This window comes from Oryctolagus cuniculus, chromosome 17 (assembly GCF_964237555.1).
Source record: "Oryctolagus cuniculus chromosome 17, mOryCun1.1, whole genome shotgun sequence".
In the NCBI taxonomy this organism is placed as follows: Eukaryota; Metazoa; Chordata; class Mammalia; order Lagomorpha; family Leporidae; genus Oryctolagus; species Oryctolagus cuniculus.
The window spans coordinates 54,380,094-54,398,208 of record NC_091448.1 but is presented as its reverse complement, the minus strand read 5'-3'; the positions used below and the strand labels follow the sequence as shown (position 1 = coordinate 54,398,208).

General features: G+C 50.9%; 1 protein-coding gene and 1 long non-coding RNA gene across 3 annotated transcripts in view; both read left to right on the top strand.

Moving 5' to 3' along the window:
- GAS7 (growth arrest specific 7) overlaps positions 1–18,115 on the top strand; it is a 248,566-nt gene that overhangs the window by 19,174 nt on the left and 211,277 nt on the right. The window lies entirely within an intron of this gene.
- Positions 1–18,115, top strand: part of LOC138846210 (uncharacterized) — a 37,158-nt gene that overhangs the window by 18,457 nt on the left and 586 nt on the right. Inside the window, exon 1 of the long non-coding RNA XR_011383665.1 lies at positions 1–18,115. This exon is cut by the window's left edge and continues 18,457 nt beyond it. This is a non-coding gene — a long non-coding RNA (uncharacterized lncRNA).

The following is an 18,115-nucleotide window of genomic DNA, read 5'->3' as shown; positions in this document are numbered from 1 at the left end:
TGGGGTTCCAGCGCTGCAGGAGTGAGCCGCGGCGCCGGCCGTTACAAGTCTTAAACCATTGTGCCCTAGTGCCTGCCCCATTCAGTTCAGTTCAGACACTTTCTGTCCAGGGGGGTGCTGTTGCATCTCACGGATTGAGGGCCCAGTCCTACATGGCTGCCTCCACTTCCAATGCAAATCATTAAGCGCAAGTTATGATCTGTGCTTTGGAAGACCTGGCTATGAGCTGGGGTTCCCACAGCCCTCTTCTTGCATTGAGAGTAATTTGCTGGAGTGGCTCATGGAGCTTAGGCAAACACTTTACTGCCAGTGATTGGCTTAGCAAGAATGCCAAAGAGGATACAGATGAAAAGATGCCTAGGACCTAGGTTATGTGGGAAGAGGCCCAGAGCATCCACACCCTCTCCAGCCACTTCTAGGAATGTCCGTGTGTCTAGCTGTTCATCACCTCTCTCAGCTCAGTCCTTTTGGGTTTTGATGAAGGCTGCATGGTGTGGGCCTACTGGATCAAGTCATTGGCAGGGTAAGCAACGTGCCTGAGGTCTTTCTGGCTTTTGGCCCCTGGCAATCTTTATTCTTCCACATCCCCTTTGGTCTGGTTTTGGCGTCATCCTTTAAGATAACGCTTGCCCAAGGAAGCCAGGGCCTTTGCGTGATTCTTCAGGTTTCTCCCAGTGTGCTTGAACTACACAGACTTAAGCCAGAAGCCCCTTTTCCCAGTCTCAGTCTCCTCCCTTCCCCTAGACTGTCCCTGGCTGTGATACAATGTGACCAAGATCAGAAAGTTAAAACTGGATGGTAATTAAGGGAGTCCTCAGGCAGGTGACAGGTAAAGCGGCCTGGAAACAGTGCTTTCTGCAGCAGATCCCATCCTGGGACCCCTGAAGCAACTCCCTGGCCATGAGTACGTTATTGCTTGAATTGAGGAAAAGTGCTCACCTCCTTTGGAACCGAAGCATCTATGGATATGTTCAAGTTCACATGTCTTGTGACGTGGCAAAGGGGAGGCTAGTCCTCTTTCCAGCCAGCCAGTGCCAGTCACTGGAGCACTGTGAGTCCCAACCTCTGTCTGCCCTGGCTCTGTCATCTCATCCTTCAAGGTGGCACCTGCAGGACTAACTGCTCTTCTTTTCCCTACTTCCCTCCATTCCCACTCTGGGCTCGTGACAGCCCACCCAGGGATGAGGGCAGAGGTCTTCCTATGAAAACACATGCTAATGAGGAGTGTGGGGTCCCTGAGACTGGGGACTGGGGTTGGAGCTGTGACATAGGCCCTGTGCTGGGTGTGGCATCGCGGGTCCTGGGAGGGCTTAGGGTTTCAGGTGGATTCCCTCTGCCTCACCCCTGCTAAAGAGCCGGAGTGGGAAGGAAGCCAGACTTCTCAGCAGGGAGCGTCCTCTGGGTGGAGTGTGCACAGGGGAGGGGTCGGAAATGGAGCTTGGCTAGGGCCTTGCCAGGCGCTCCACGTGGACCCTAGGACCAGGTGTGGCAGCACAGGAAGCCAGTGATGCTGGAGCCTGAGCTGGAGGCAGGGGAACTGAGCTTTCCTGAAATCTGCCACCTCCCAGTCCTGGTGTCCTCTGGGGCTGGTGTCAGGGGCCTGGACATGGGCAGCTGCTCTTCCTGCTGATCCTCCACACCCAGGGGACTGTGCTGTGGCCCTTGGGGCACACCCTGCAGCAGTCACTGGGGACCAGGTTGCAAACCCCGCATGAAGCGGTGCTGAACACTGGCCTTCCTCTGCAACCCCCAGCAAGGCCATGCTGTTTTGTTTCCAAACCACTGGCCACGAGTGGTTGGGGGGCTTTATTATTAGTTGTGGGGAAATTACTTCTCTGAGAAGCAGTGCAAGGTGTAAATTATGATTCATCAAGACTACGTCTATGTATATTTAGCTCCAGCTGCAAGTCTCTTGCAAATGAGGGCTGTTGTGAGAAGCGGCCAAGTTGGGAAGGGTTGCTGTGCAGACGGGCGGCTGATATGATTGACAGTCACAGTCACCTGCACTTGGCTTTCTATGGTTTGTAGAGGGACGAAGAGCAGCAGCCATGCTTTGGGAGCTGTGAGAAGGCTGCAAGGCAGTGGTCTCACACCCCTAGGAGTAGACAAGTTCTGCTAACCTGGTCCTTCTGTAATAACTCCTGCCTGAACATTGAGCCAGGGACCCCAGGCAGCACATGGCCATCAGTGGTGTCTTCTTCAAACCTGGGAACAATAGAGTCATCTCTGCTTTAAGTCTCCATTAGCTCCCCATGGCCCAAAGTGTCCAGGCCTCCTTGTCTAGCTCTGTATACACATGGGCTCTGTACAGACTGCACCTTGCCTCTCTCCCTTTCTCCAGCCTCCTAACTCTCCCTTTTGTGGGGAGAGAGAAGCCCCTGGACACCTGTGCCTTTGCAAAGCTGCTGCCTTTGTCTGGGTCCTTTCCTCTCACCGCTGCCTAGGAAGTGATAATCCTCACCAAGAACCAACCCAAGTGCACTTTCCTCTTTGTGGTCTTTGCTGTCTCCCCAGGCAGTGTCATTTCTTCCTCTGGCTTTTGCAGGACCTCCTACTGTAATAGCATCTGTGGCTTGGGCTGCAGTGGCTTGTTTTTCTGACTGTTTCCCCTATTCAGGGCCAGGACAGGCAATTCATAAACCTTCATGACTGCTCTGGCCTGGCATGGGGCTTAATATCCATGAATCTGACCCAATAAGAATTGGATGGTTATGGCCGGTGCTGCGGCTCACTAGGCTAATCCTCCACCTAGCGGCGCCGGCACACCGGATTCTAGTCCCGGTCAGGTCGCCGGATTCTTTCTGGGTTGCCCCTCTTCCAGGTCAGCTCTCTGCTGTGGCCCAGGAGTGCAGTGGAGGATGGCCCAAGTGCTTGGGCCCTGCACCCCATGGGAGACCAGGAGAAGCACCTGGCTCCTGGCTTCGGATCAGTGCGGTGCGCCGTGGCAGCCATTGGAGGGTGAACCAACGGCAAAAAGGAAGACCTTTCTCTCTGTCTCTCACTATCCACTCTGCCTGTCAAAAAAAAAAAAAAAAAAAGAATTGGATGGATGGATGGAATGGTTGGTTGGTTGGTTGGCTGGCTGGATGATGGAAGGATGGATGGATGATAGATAGGTAAGTGGATGATGGATGGACAGATGGATGGATGGATGGAGACGATGGGTGGATGGAAGATAGATAGATGGATGAAAAGGATAAACCAAGACTCGCCTTACAGAACTGGACACGTCCTGTCTTATTTTGGCTCATGACTGAACCAAGCTTTCCTTGAAAGGGCATGAAAGACTTGGTTCTGAGGTTAAGCTTGGGGTCATAGAAGGCCAAGGTTGGAAGGGGTGTATCCAGGTCAGCTCAGGGCACTGAACACTAAAGAAAGATCCCCAGATCCTAGGGCAGCCCAGGCCCAACACTCGGGAGTAGAAGGTGGAAGAGGAGCAGGCATTGCTCAGGAGGTCCCTGCTTCTCGTCTGGGCTTCTCAACGGGCGTGGCTGAGGACTGTGGGTTCCACTGTAGGAACGCCTACCCCCTCTACCTACAATTCTTGGTCCTTTGACTTTGCAAAATTCATTTAAAATCTCTGGCCTTCAGTTTCTTTATCTGTCAGAAGGGGTGGTGACACCCATTCTTCAGCCTTGCAGGGCGTGAGCATGAACTGAAGTTCCTGGGTGAGCTGCTGGCGAACAGGAACACGGGGCTGTTAGGAGAGGCCGTGTGTCGGGGACGGGGGGATGGGTGTCTGGTGCCTGTGGCTCCAGCTGTCCTGACTCTCCCAGGAGGCCCTGGCTCAGCGCCCCCCTCCCCTCCTTTCTGCTGTGGTTGTCTTTTCTCCACTGGCCCCTTTGAAGTCACTTCTGCGGCCTCTTCCTTAAACCTCTTTGTCCTTTGCTCAGATGATTCTAAAAGCTGTTGAAACTCTTGGCCCAGACAGCTTTCAGCGTTTGGAGCGAGAGCTCTGTCAGCCTCGTGGGTTCCTTCCCTACAGCCTTCTCTTGAGGCCCTCTGGGGACCCAGGGATGGACCCTCTTGGGCCCTGTGGATGCAGCTGAGAACTAACCTGAATGGAGCGGACTTGGGGGTCCCTGTGGTCAGAGGGCTTGGCATCTGTGGAGAGCCAAGCAAGTGATCATGGAGCTACACCCCGCAATGTGAGGGCCCCAGGGGGCTGGGGAGGGTGATGGGAGTATCAGGGCCTGTACTGGGCACAGGTTGTGTCCACCTCCCACATGTAGAAATCCTAACCCCCAGGATCACAAAGGGTGACTGTGTTTGTTCTTTAAAAATTTGTGGGGGGGAGAAAGAGAGTTTGTGTGTGTGTATGTGTCCATCTGCTGGCTCACTCCCCAAATGTCCACAACAGCCAGTGCTGGACCAGGCCAAAGGCAGGAACCAGGAATTTAGTGCAGCTCTCCCATGTGGGTAGCAGGGACCCAAGTACATGAGCCATCATCTGTGCCTCTCAGGGTGCATGTTAGCAGGAAGCTGGATTTAGGAGAGGAGCCAGAACTCAAATCCAGTTAGTATGATATGGGATATGGGCCTATGAACTGTTGCATCAAACACTTATACCAAAATGAGGTCCTTAAAGTGGTAACTGAAAAAGCAGTTGTTAGGAATGGGCCCTGGTATCCTTCTGTGAAAGGAAACCTGGGGCGTTGTGGCATAGCAAGTTAAACTGAAGGAAAGACAGAGAGATCTTTTTTTTTTTTTTTTAAATAATGCATTGCTCCACTTTTTTTTTTATTTTTTTATTTTTATTTTTTTGACAGGCAGAGTGGACAGTGAGAGAGAGAGACAGAGAGAAAGGTCTTCCTTTTGCCGGTGGTTTACCCTCCAATGGCCAACGCGGCCGGTGCACCGCGCTGATCCGATGGCAGGAGCCAGGTGCTTCTCCTGGTCTCCCATGGGGTGCAGGGCCCAAGCACTTGGGCCATCCTCCACTCACTCCTGGGCCACAGCAGAGAGCTGGCCTGGAAGAGGGGCAACCGGGACAGAATCTGGCACCCTGACCAGGACTAGAACCCAGTGTGCCGGCGCCGCAAGGCGGAGGATTAGCCTAGTGAGCTGCGGCGCTGGCCGGAGAGATCTTTCTTAAGCCCAGACCAACACCAGGAGCCAGGCACTTCATCCAAGTCTTCCACAGGATGGCGGTAACCCAAGTACTTGAGCATCATTTGCTGCCTTGCAGGTGGATTAGCAGGAAGCTGGGTCAGAAGTACACAGTAGCCAGGACTGAAACCAGCACTCTGATACGGGCTGTGGGTGTCGCAAGTGCTGGCTTAAACCAGTGCACCACAACGTCCGCCCTGGCATGCAGCTTTGGATATAGTCTGAGGTCAGATTACCTCCCTCTGGGCCTAACTCCAGTTTTTAATTAAATCTCTTGTTTTTAGCACTCTCCCTGTGAGATGCCTTATTCTTGGCTCCGCAGACCCGGTCCCATGCACTCTTTGAATCCCTACCCAGTCACCAAATGCAATTAACTTGTGTTAAAAATTGGAGAAGAGGCCGGCACCGTGGCTCACTAGGCTAATCCTCCACCTTGCGGTGCCGGGTTCTAGTCCCGGTCAGGGCGCCAGATTCTGTCCCGGTTGCCCCTCTTCCAGGCCAGCTCTCTGCTGTGGCCCGGGAGTGCAGTGGAGGATGGCCCAAGTGCTTGGGCCCTGCACCCCATGGGAGACCAGGAGAAGCACCTGGCTCCTGCCTTCGGATCAGCGCGGTGCGCCGGCCGCAGCGCACCAGCCACGGCGGCCATTGGAGAGTGAACCAACGGCAAAGGAAGACCTTTCTCTCTGTCTCTCTCTCTCACTGTCCACTCTGCCTGTCAAAAAAAAAAAAATTGGAGAAGAAAGGTTGCATTATGAGTTGTTGTTTATGCTGGGTGGGCTGTGCCTCAGATTATATTAAGCTAAGTCAGAGCAGCCAGTGATTGCACGTTGTTACCCACTTCTCCCCCCACCCCCACCAGAGGGTCAAGTTCGTCACTGCAGTGCCCCTAATGCCCGAGTCACAGTGCCTGGCCTGGAGCTGGGGGATGAATGATTGAGTCCCTGTAAAAGGGGAGTAGCTGCTTGGCACATCGCAGTGGGATCCACCCGTGTTCTATGCGGGTGTCAGCCCCATCTCTCTGGCTTCCTTTGCCAACTTCCATGCCTTGTGCCTGCTGTACATTGTCCTTCCCGCCATGCCGCTGGTGGTTCTTGCTTCGTCGGTGGCCCCCGGTTAAGGGTGAGCCCCAGGTGCTGCTACCTGCTCCGAGTGAGGGGAGCAGCATCTCCCCTCCTTGTGTGCCTCAGATCTGCCAGGTCCCTGATATTGGGAACTTCAGGACCCCCATGCCTCCTCCTGCTCTAGGTTTCATTTTTCTCTCCATCCATGCCCCCGACCCTGATTTTTCAAAAATTGTTTAAAAATCACTTTTTTAAAAAAGATTTATTTATTTTAGAGGCAGAGTTAGAGAGAGAGGGAGATCAAAGAGAGGTCGTCCATCAGCTGGTTCACTCCCCAAATGGCTCCAATGGCTGGAGCTGGGCTGATCCAAAGCCAGGAGCCTCTTCCAGGTCTCCCACATGGGTGTAGGGCCCCAGGCACTTGTACCATCTTCTACTGCTTTCTCAGGCCATAGCAGGGAGCCAGATTGGAAGACGACTAGCTGGGACACGAACCAGTGCCAGTATGGGATGCTGGCACCTCAGGCCGAGGCTTAGCCTACTATGCCATAGCACTAGCCCCTAAAAACTCACTTTTAAACTGTACAAGTCAAGTACAAGGCGTGGCATAGAAGGTCAAGCTGTCGCAGGGCACACCTGCATCTCGCATTGGAATGCTGCTTTAGGTCCTGGCTACTCTGTGCTTCTGATTCATCTTCTTGCTAATAGGCCTTGGAGACAGCAGGTGATGGCTCAAGTGCCTGGGCTCCTCCCACCCATATGGGAGACCCAGATGGAGCTCCTGGATCCTGGCTCTGGCCTGGCCTGGCACCAGCTGTTGCTGGCATTTGGGCAGTAAACCAGCAGATGGAAAACCTCTCTCTCTCTTTCTCTGTGTGTGTCCCTTTTTTTCTGTCACTCTGTATTTCAAATAAAATAAATAATAAACTTTTAAAAATACAGTATACCACTCAGTAACATTTAGTGCACTCATTGTATAATTATCACTACTCTCTAGTTCTACAGCATGTTCGTCACCCTGAGAAGAAGCCCCATACCCACTGAGCAGTCTTTCCCCGTTCTCCCCTCCCCTCTGCTGACCCCCAGCCTCTGGCAACTGCACATCTGTTTCCTGTCTCTGGTTTGCCTATTCAAGGCCTTTCCTAGAAGTGGAATCAGAGTATGTAGCCATTTGTGTGGTTTTTGCCTTCGAGGCTCTTCCACACTGCAACGTGTATCAGTGCCCGTCCCGTCCCGTGACCAAGTGCTGCCCTGTTGTGGGTACCGCAGGACCTGTCTCCCCAAAACTCATACAGGAATGTTGAAGCCTAACAGGTGATGGATCGAGGGTGGGAACTTGTTCTAAGGATGGCCTTTAGTTCCTTGGCGCTGTGCCCTTGGAGGTTGGTTATTTTGAGTTCAGGTTCAGCCTAGGTTCTCACCCTCCCGGCTCACCCTGCACACCTGCTGTGACAAGCATGCCAGAATCAAGTGCTGCCCAGTCCTGAACTGTAGCCTCCCAACCCTTTCTTTCCCAAGACGTTCCCCTTGGATATTTTAGTTAAGGAAATGGAAAGTAGACTAACACGTAGCCCATAGTGTGGACAGGCCGTCCTTGTGTACCTTCTGTCACTTGATGGATGTGCAGATCATTTCAACATTTTTTTGGGAGTCAGGGGTTCTAGCTTAAATTGAATTCTGGTTGTGATAGTTTCCTTGTCTGAATCCTGAGTTCTTTATAGTTGGATTCATAATATTAATGGCTAACTTTTGGGTATTCTTTGTTTGTATTTTTTTAATTTTAATTTAAGATTTATTATTTTATTTATTTAAAAAGCAGAGTTACAAAGAGAAAATATGGAGAGAGAGAGAGAGAGAGAGAGCACACTCTTCCATCCACTGGTTCACTCCCCAATGGATGCAACAGCCAGGGCTGGGCCAGGCCAAAGCCAGGATCCAGGAGTTTCCTGTAAGTCTCCCATGTGGATGCAGAGGCCCAAGCACTTGGGCCATCTTTTGCTGCTTTCCCAGACACATTAGCAAAGAGAGAGCTGGATTGGAAGTGGAGCAGCCGGACTTGAACCGGCACCCACACGGGATGCCGGTGCTGCAGGCAGTAGCTTAACCTGCCACAATGCCGGCTCCTCATTTCCACATTTTGACTGTTGGGAATAGCACCACCCACTACTTTTTCTGTCTCCAGTTCTGCCTCCTGCGTTACTCACAGCAGAAAACACACTTGTGAAACGAGAAAACAGGTGCATTGTCCTACCTCTGATTCCACCTGTGAGATTTTGCCAACCCTTGGTTTGTTCATTCCCTCAACGGGCATCAAGCCCCTTCCTTGCTTACTCAGCCCTGCAGAATGTTGCAAGAGGCACCAACCATAGAACGTGAGTTTCGGTCTTTCAGAAGCTGGAAAGTCAGAAGTCAAACCCTAGTTACTGTTGTTCCTCATTTTCCCTTTGATTTTCTCCCTTTCTGTTTTTTTTTTTTTCTCTGCTTCCTCTTTTCTCCGTTTGCTAATTGCTGCACTTGAATTCTCCTTTCCTCCTCCTTCAGCTGGCAGTGGGACATAGGAGAGAGTATTCTGTGCAGTGCCTGCCTGGAGGCGGCCAAGAACCTTGAGTGTTGCGTGAGTCGTCCTGGGGAAGGTGCAGGAAGTTTCAGAGGAGGCGGTTGGCAGCAGTCGACCATGGCAGGACCCAAGGACACAAATCATGGGCACTGATATTGTGTATCCCATGTGGCTTGGACTTGAGAGACTTGGTTCACAGACAGCTTTGAGGCCTTTTGCCATCCTGGAAGGAGTCAGATTGATGGATACTTAGGCAGGTATTAGAACCCAAGCAAGCCAAGCTGGGAGCCTGCGCTGTGGCACAGTGGGTAAAGCCACCACCCTCAGTGCCAGCATCCCACATGGGCGTCGGTTTGAGTCCCAGCTGCTCGACTTCTGATCCAGCTCTCTGCTATGGCCTGGGAAAGCAGTGGAAGATGGCCCAAGTCCTTGGGTCCCTGCACCTACGTGGGAGACCTGGAAGCAGCTCCTGGCTCCTGGCTTTGGATTGATGCAGCTCCGACCGTTGTGGCCATTTGGGGAGTGAACCAGGAGATGGAAGACCTTTCTCTCTCTCTCTCTGCCTCTGCCTTTGCCTCTCTGTAACTCTGGCTTTCAAAATAATAAATAAATCTTTGAAAAAAACCATAAAGAATCCAAACAAGCAGACCCACAGTGGGACAGCAGGAGAAGTTAACAGATGGAGGTGTCTGCTTCTCTCTCCCTGTTGTCTGTGAATGCTAAATATGTCTTCTGGGGTTCTGTGTCTGTGGTTTTCCCAGCCTGGATGGAAGACTCCTGAAAGCAGGGCAATCATCGTCTCTGATTTCTCCCCATCCGTCCCTGCTCACGGCACCCCTTGCAGCTTCCTGAACGTTCAGTTGTGCTGAGCATGCAACAGCAACTTCATTTGTTCAGTCCTCTGTCAGCAGTCACAGAGGGCTTTCTCGTGAGAGTTCTAGAACCTTCGCTACAGCCTAGGAAGATGGATTCTGTTTCTCAGATAAAGACTTAAGGCTCCCAGAGGGTAAGGCACTTGGCTGAGGACACACAGCCAGCCAGAGGGTTCAGCACGGCTTGGGACCAGTGCTCTCCACTGCTTCACCCTCTCCCACAGGGACTGGCTGGTTTTTGTAGCAGATGAAAACCATGTGTCTGTTCTTACTTGGGGAGATGGGAAATGAATCCTGATGCACTTGGACCTTGTTCCTTTTAGAGATTTTCTTTCCCTCCCTTTCTTTCTTCACATCTTAGAGTTTCCAGGTCAGAAGTAGTTTTGTAAAAGTTGCAGGTGGACTTGCCTATGACTCAAACCATGTAGATTCCTCTTTTCTGAGATGGTTCAGGGATTTCCTGCTAAGCCGTGTGTTCCTCATTTGCTACCACAGGATCTGATTCGAGAAGCTGCTGTCCATGATTCTTAGTGACGGGCACGGAGCCAGCTGTCAACGATGGTGCAGCTTGGAATTCGGTTCCGGGTTCACTGTTGGAGTTCTGCATCGGACCAAGTTGCCGAGAAGTCTGGCTCCGGCTGGGTCTGGTGGGAGGGGCTGATGTTTTGGAGTGAGTAAGCCCAGAGGAAGCTTGCCGAGAGGAAATTCGGTCAAGATGTTCGGTTTTAACACCTCTGGTTTCCTTCCAAACCAGAAGAGGAAAAGATCTGACTTCAGGAGTGAAGGAAGTTTTAGGGTGTCCCATGACTGGCTGACATGCATGGCTGGCTCCGTCATGCATTCTGCATGGCTCAGGTGAAGCTGCAGAGAGGGAGAAATGGTGCCTGGGATTTCTTTTTTTTTTTTTTCCCAAATTGCTGAGCTTAGCAAACAGTTGGTCACAAGTAGTGTTTGCTGGCTCACCCACATCAAGTGCCTGCTGGCTTGTGAGTTGTTTAGGGATCTCTGGTGGTGGTGTTGGGATGTGTGTGTGTGTGTGTGTATGTGAGAGAGCGAGCGAGCGAGCGAGCAAGCTTTTAAGCCCAGAGACTTCCCTTGAGGTGGCAAAGCAGGCAGGCATGAGAGGTCAAGTGAAAAGGGGGCTTGCTTTCTCAGTTGCAACCTTCTGGCTTGTTAACAAGGATAGGGTTCATTTATGGAATGCAAGGCATTGAACGTCTACTGCATGTGTGTGTGCAGTGCACAGCCTGTGCAGCGAGAGAAACCATAGTGAAGGAAGCCAAAGGACATCCTTGCCTTTGTAGAGTTTGCCTGTTAGTTGGAGATGGCAAAACAAGCTAAGTGACCTGCATGGTGATTTATAAAGCCTCTGACTTTAAATTAGGTAGACAGAGGTAGTCTCATATTAGGTGAGGACATCTGAGCAAGATATGAGGCAGAGAGGTGAGTGGACTGAGGGGTGGGAGGGGCCTGGCATGTGAGGACTGACCCTGGTTAGGACCTGTTTACTCCGAGTGTCAGGGGAGCCATTGAGCTGTGTCGTGACGTGACCCAGCTTCACGTTAGCAAGGATCACTCTGCCCTTTGTTGTAATGGATTTTGGGGGATGCCGGGTTGGGAGGCAGGGAGCTAAAAATAGAAGGGATGTGAGTAAGGTGGGTATTGCAGTAATACAAGAGAGAGATGACGTTGGCTTTGACCAGGATGGTAGATTTCAACATGGTAGACACATTAAACTTTGTATGTACTTTGAAGGTTAAACCAGTGAGATTTGGTGATGGAGCAATTGTGAAAGGTTTGGGAGATAACTTGAACTTGGTTCCAAGGTTATCGGCTCCAGCCACGGGGAGAAGAGATCTGCTAGTAAGTGAGAGGGTAAAGACTGGAAGGAAACCGGCGCCGCGGCTCACTGGCTAATCCTCCGCCTTGCGGCACCGGCACACCGGGTTCTAGTCCTGGTCGGGGCGCTGGATTCTGTCCCAGTTACCCCTCTTCCAGGCCAGCTCTCTGCTGTGGCCAGGGAGTGCAGTGGAGGATGGCTCAAGTGCTTGGGCCCTGCACCCCATGGGAGACCAGGATAAGTACCTGGTTCCTGCCATTGGATCAGCACGGTGCGCCTGCTGCAGCGCGCCGGCCGTGATGGCCATTGGAGGGTGAACCAACGGCAAAGGAAGACCTTTCTCTCTGTCTCTCTCACTGTCCACTCTGCCTGTCAAAAAAAAAAAAAAAAAAAAAAAAAAAAAAAAAAAAAAGACTGGAAGGAGCGGATTTTGGGAGAAGATCAAGAGTTTGTTAGTTTGTTTTGGACAGGTTAAGTTTGCAATTCCTACATACAAAAGAACTTCAAAAAGCTCATGGAAATGGGTATTATGGGAAAATTATGCATATGCTTCAATTTTTTTGTACCAAAATAAACTCATCTTTCAAACTTTTAGGATCTATTTGAGTTTTACCTTATTTATGTATTTAGTTTATTTGAAGGGATGTGGAGGGAGAGAGATTGATTGAGAGACTGATTCTTCCATCCTCTGGATCAGTCCCCAAATGCCCACGACAGCTAGGCATGGGCCAGGCTAGACTCACCTGCCTAGCAGGGACCCATGTACTTGAACCATCACCTGTTGCCTCCCATGGTATGCGTTTGCATGAAATTTTAATGGAGAGCAGAGCCAGGACTTGAACCCAGGCACTTCAATATGAGATGCAGCTGTACTAAGCAGTACCTAACTTCAGTGCCAAAAGTCCTCCCCAAATTTACCTTTTTTTTTTTTTTTTAAGATTTATTTTTTTATTTGAAAGGCAGAGTTACAGAGAGAGAGAGAGAGAGACAAAGAGAGCTCTTCCATCTGCTGGTCCACTCTTCAAATGTCTGCAAGCCTTGTGCTGGGTAAGGAGCTTCATCCGGGTCTCCCGCGCAGGGGCAGGTGTCCAAGCACTTGGGCCACTTTTCACTGCTTTTCCAGGTGCATCAACAGGGAGTTGGACCAGAAGTGGAGCAGCACCCATAGGGGATGGTTGGCGTTGCAGCCAGTGCCTTAATCCACTGTGCCACAACGTCAGCCCCTCTAAACTTACCTTGTAATCTTATTTCCCGTGAACTTTTTGAAATGCTCTTGTATGTTCAATTAATGATACTGAGTTGGCATTTGGAAAGATGACTCATTTTTGTTGTTGTTAAATTTGTATGTATTTGGGTGAGCGGTAGAGACACAAAAAGAGTGCCCATCCTGAGAGAGGTTCACTCCCCAAATGCCTGTAGTGAAGGGGTTGTGCCAGGGCCAAGGTCAGGAACCAGGAACTCAAACCAGACTTCCCATGCGGGTGGCAGGGTCCCAGTTACTTGAGCCAACACCTCTACCTCCCAGGATGTGCATTAGATGGAATCTGACATCAGGAGCAGGAGCCAGAATCAAGACTTGGTATCTAATATACAGTGAGGCATCTCAACTGCTTCCTGGGTTCACCCCTGGGAAGATGACTCAAGTCCAAGGGAGAGGGATTGGCTGGAGAGAGAAATTCAAGACCCCATGCTGGATGAGATCCCCTAGGGAAGGTGAGGGGGGGCGGATAGAGAGAAGTCCAAGGACTGATCCAGGGCTCTCCGCAGTGGGAAGACTGGGTGGGTATGGAGAGGTGAGACGCAGAAGGGGAGGAAAACCTGGAGACCAGGGCCGGCGCCGCGGCTCACTAGGCTAATCCTCCGCCTTGCGGCGCCGGCACACCGGGTTCTAGTCCCGGTCGGGGCGCCGGATTCTGTCCCGGTTGCCCCTCTTCCAGGCCAGCTCTCTGCTGTGGCCAGGGAGTGCAGTGGAGGATGGCCCAAGTGCTTGGGCCCTGCACCCCATGGGAGACCAGGATAAGTACCTGGCTCCTGCCATCGGATCAGCGTGGTGCGCTGGCCGCGGTGGCCATTGGAGGGTGAACCAACGGCAAAAGAAGAGCTTTCTGTCTCTCTCTCACTGTCTGCCTGTCAAAAACAAAAACAAAAACAAACAAAAAACCTGGAGACCAGGAGGTTCCTGCCTGAGCTTGGTGAGGATAATCAGAGTCATCACTGGGACGTGGCCTCTCAGGGAATGGAAGACACCAGGCACGCCCCAAACAATATCTGAGATAAGGCGGCAGCCACAGGACAAGGCGGCAGCCACAGGACGATGCGTGCTGTTCAGTACAAACAGAAACCCAGACTTCAGTGTGGCCAATGTCTGTGTTTTCCTTTGCTGGGAACCCCACCCAGGCCCCGGCCACACAGAGTCCTTGGAAAGGAGATGCCGCCACAGGACTTCACGCTGGGCTGAGTGCAGATGTGAATTTTTAGAAATCATTAATTTTTAACCACACACGTGATGCGTGAATTAGACCAGGCATCCTCGGTGGGCGGGGTATCACCCTAAAAGGGTGGACGTTGATTGGTTCTTGGGTGTAGGGAATGTCCTAGGTCTTACAGTGGCTTATCGCCTCAGTACATAAACACACATACACACAGCACGTAAATTAGGATTTCATGGCACCAGGAGAGTGATTAGGAAAGAAATATCTTGTAAGGCTCCTTGGAAGGGGTGCTAATGTAAAAAGGTTAAGGAACCCAGAATTATTCCTCAGCCTCCCTCCCCAGAGCCCTGGCGATTTTTGGGGTTGATTCTTCCTTTAAATAAATAACAGTAAGGTCCCAGTTCTTAGCTTCTTTTTGTCCCTCTTGGTCATGTACCTCAAAGAGATTTTCTTGTTAGCCCCTATCGATTGGTGCTTATTTCTAAGAGCTCTGTGGGATTCTGCCATATGCATACGACTTGGTTTCTGTTCCTTAGTGGATGGGTATTTAAGGTGTTTCCCCTCCATCCCTCCCTCCCTCCCTCCCTTCCTTCCTTCCTTCCTTTTCTTCCTCCTCCCCTCCCTCTCCTTCCCTTTCTCTTTCTTTCTTTCCCCCTCCCTTCCCTTTCTTTGCTATAAAATCACCAATGACCATTGCAGGGTTTTGTTTCTGCTCATGTGCCTCGGTTCAACAGCTCTTTCTGGAGGGTAGCAGAAGGTGCCCTGGGTCATCGGGCCAAGGCTGATTAGGCTGAAATTTTACAAGGTGGAGATGGGCCAACCAGGCATCTTGCTGGAGGTCTCCTAATCAGGCTTTGGAGCACATGGTCTCCTTAACCCTTCTGACACTGGCATGAGGTTGAGATTTTACTCACAGTCCGCTCTAGCTGTGAGATCACTGAGGTTTATGGGGCCGGTGCTGTGGCACAGCAGGTTAAAGCCCTGGCCTGAAGTGCCAGCATCCCATATGGGCGCTGGTTCTAGTCCCAGCTGCTCCTCTTCCGATCCACCTCTCTGCTATGCCCTGGGATAGCAGTAGAAGATAGCCCAAGTCCTTGGGTCCCTGCACCCACGTGGGAGACCTGGAAGAAGTTCCTGGCTCCTGGCTTTGGATTGGCGCAGCTCCAGCCATTGGCGGCCATCTGGGGAGTGAACCAGCAGATGGAAGACCTCTCTCTTTGTCTCTACCTCTCTCTGTAACTCTGCCTTTCAAATAAATAAAATAAATCTTAGAGAGAGAGAGAGAGAGCACTGAGGTTTAAAAAGGCACAATGACTTGGCCAAGGCCACTCAGCAGGGAGTGGTAGAGTGAAGGGCAAGAGTGGGGTCTCCTGACTAAGTGTAGTGAAACTGTCCTTCTCTGGGGTCCCTAGGATCTTTGATCCAGTGTGCCCCAGGGGAGCTGGGCCATGGCTTTGTCATCATGCTTGTCTTTTAAATTCAGCTATGGGGCCCTTAGTTTTCAAACATTAGAGTGCTCAGAATTGTTTTTATTCTCGTTGTCACTGACTAAGCAGGATAGGCCAACATTTTCTTTTAAAAAAATTAGTCCATAATATATAAAGTAGAGGTTACAAAATGCCATGTGTAATAAAATGCCAAGTGTGTGAAAAAATGTGCATGTGCGTGTGTGTGCATGTTTATAAGAGCAATTCTGGAAGAAGGCTCATCAAAATGCTGCTCGTGGCTATGGCTGGATGAAGGGATTATGGAGATGTCAAGTTCCTTTCTGGGGCTTTTCCTGGCTAGCTCCTCTGGCCAATATCTTTTGAACAATGTGTATGAATATTGTAATCTGAAAATTACAATGCATTATAAAAGTGAAGTCGGAATAAATATTTCGTTGGAAAGTAAAAGGAAAGAAATGGGAAAAAGAAAAGAAGATGTGAGGGTATTTCAAGAGTTTGTGGAAAATGAAACTAAAAGAAGGGTTTATTTTGGTGCCAGCAATTTTGAAATCCATGCATAAGATGTGTTCAAAAAGTTCGTGGAAAATGCATATTATGGGGGCTTCTTTGTTGCACATCTGGTAAAGTCGCCTTCTGCAGTGCCGGCATCCCATATGGGTGCTGTTTCATGTCCCAGCTGCTCCATTTCTGATCCAGCTTCCTGCTAAAGGCCTGGGAAGATCAGCGGAAGATGACCCAAGTGCTTGGGCCCCTAACACCCACGTGGGGGACCCAGATGAAGCTCCTGGCTCCAGCCTGGCCTAGTGCTGGCAATTGTGGCCATATGGGGAGTGAACCAGTAGATGAAAGATCTGTCTCTTCCTCTCTCTCTCTCTCTCTCTCTCTCTCTCTCTCTTTGTGACTCTTTCAAAATAAGTAAATCTTTTAAAAAGAAGATAAATATTATGAAAAAAATTAGGCATGAATTTCAGAGTTTTTGCACCAAAATAAACTTACCTGTTTTTTTTTAAGATTTTTTATTTATTTAAAATGCAGAGTTACGGCAGGGGGTGGGGGGAGAGATCTCCCATCCTCTTCACTCCCACAATGGCTGGAGCTGGGTCAGGCTTCAGCCAGGAGCCTGGATCTTTTTTCAGGTCTCCCATGTGGGCACAGGGACCCAATACAGCACAGCACCAGCCCTGTAAGCCTATCTTTTAACACCACTTTCCATGAAGTTTTTGATGTTCAGTCGTATTAACCTAACTTGGTAATTGTGCAAACTGATGCCCATTATAAAATTCGAGTTCTCCCTGGGAGAGAGATAAGGGAGTTTCCTTAAGACCTCACCCAATGGAAGGAAGCCGGTGATCCCAGGTTCCTGGGTGCCTTTTGCTCAGAGAGCCCTGAGGCTGACCAGGGGCAGTATTGCCTTCCTTGCCAGTAGTGTGGAGTCTTGGAAGACAGGCAGGGTCCTCTGAGTGCGGCGGGTCAAAGATTGTGTGACCCAGGCCCCTTCCGTAGTGTCCTGTTTCCAGATCCTGAGAGCCCTTGGCTGTCCTCCCAGATGGGGCTCCTGTCTAACCCCCATGGGGCATGGTGTGGGAGGGGCATGTGTGTTGTAAAATGCAAGCATCGGTCCATTGGTTACATTCCCTCTGGGAACACGGCTCTATTTTAGGATTGTCCAGAGGAAAAGGAAGGTTTGACCTTGCACAGGCGCTCTTGGCAACAAGCCAGTGATTGCTGACCAGCAGACGAGCTGGCCTGCCTAACAAGCGATCTGTAGAACTCGATGCATAAAAGGCATTGTGGAGCAGACACGAGGGGGTGGAGATCGATGGCGGTGCCAAGCTGGTGCCAAGGGAACTCTTCAGTGAGGTCGAGCAAATGCTCCCATGGGCCTGTGCCTTCGCCAGCTTTTCCATCTTAGAAGCAGCAAGGACAGTGTTAAATCTTTCCTAGGAGGTTTCCTTCGAGAGAAAGACTGATCAGAGACATATTGCTTTCTTTAAAAAATTATTTGAGAGACAGAAACAGACAGACATATGCACATGCCGAGAGAGAGAATATGTTCTCATCTGTTGGTTCACTCCGAGAGAGGGAGAGAGGGAGGAAGGGAGGAAGGGAGGGAGAGAGAGAGGGAGAGAGGGAGAGAGGGAGAGAGGGAGAGATGTTCCCATCTCTTTATCCACTCCCCAAATGGCTGCAGCTGCCAAGACTGGGCTGGGGCCAGAATCAGCAGCTGAGATCCTAATCCGGGTCTCCCAAGTGGGTGGCAGAAGCCCAGTTACTTGAGCTGTCATTGCCACCTCCCAGGGTTTGCATTAGCAGGAAGCTGCAATCAGGAGCCAGAGCTAGAGCCAGGATTCAAACACAGGCTCTCTGATGTGGGATGCAGGTACCCCAACGGGCATCTTCACTCCTAGGCCAAATGCCCCCTGGGAGAGGGACCCTAGTTCTAATCCTGGCTGCACGCTGGGAGGCGTAACTGGGAGTGGATGTGCAGACCAAACCCAGGCTAATGAAGTCAGAACAGGTGATGCTTCCAGGTGTTTGCAAGCAGACATTGAGACAACTTGTGCTGGGACATCGTAGACGATTGGAGCACTGCTAGTGACATCTGTCATGTCTCAGGCACACACTGCACCAGGTGACGTGCTCACTATCTGAATTAATCCATACCCAGGAGGTCAGGGTTTTGTATTTGCTCCTTTGGCAGGCGAGGAGTGGAGTTACCGACCTAAGATCAGCCAGAAACTGGTATCCTGTGTTTGTGCCTCAGCAGGAACCCTCAGAGTCACACAGCTGTGTGGG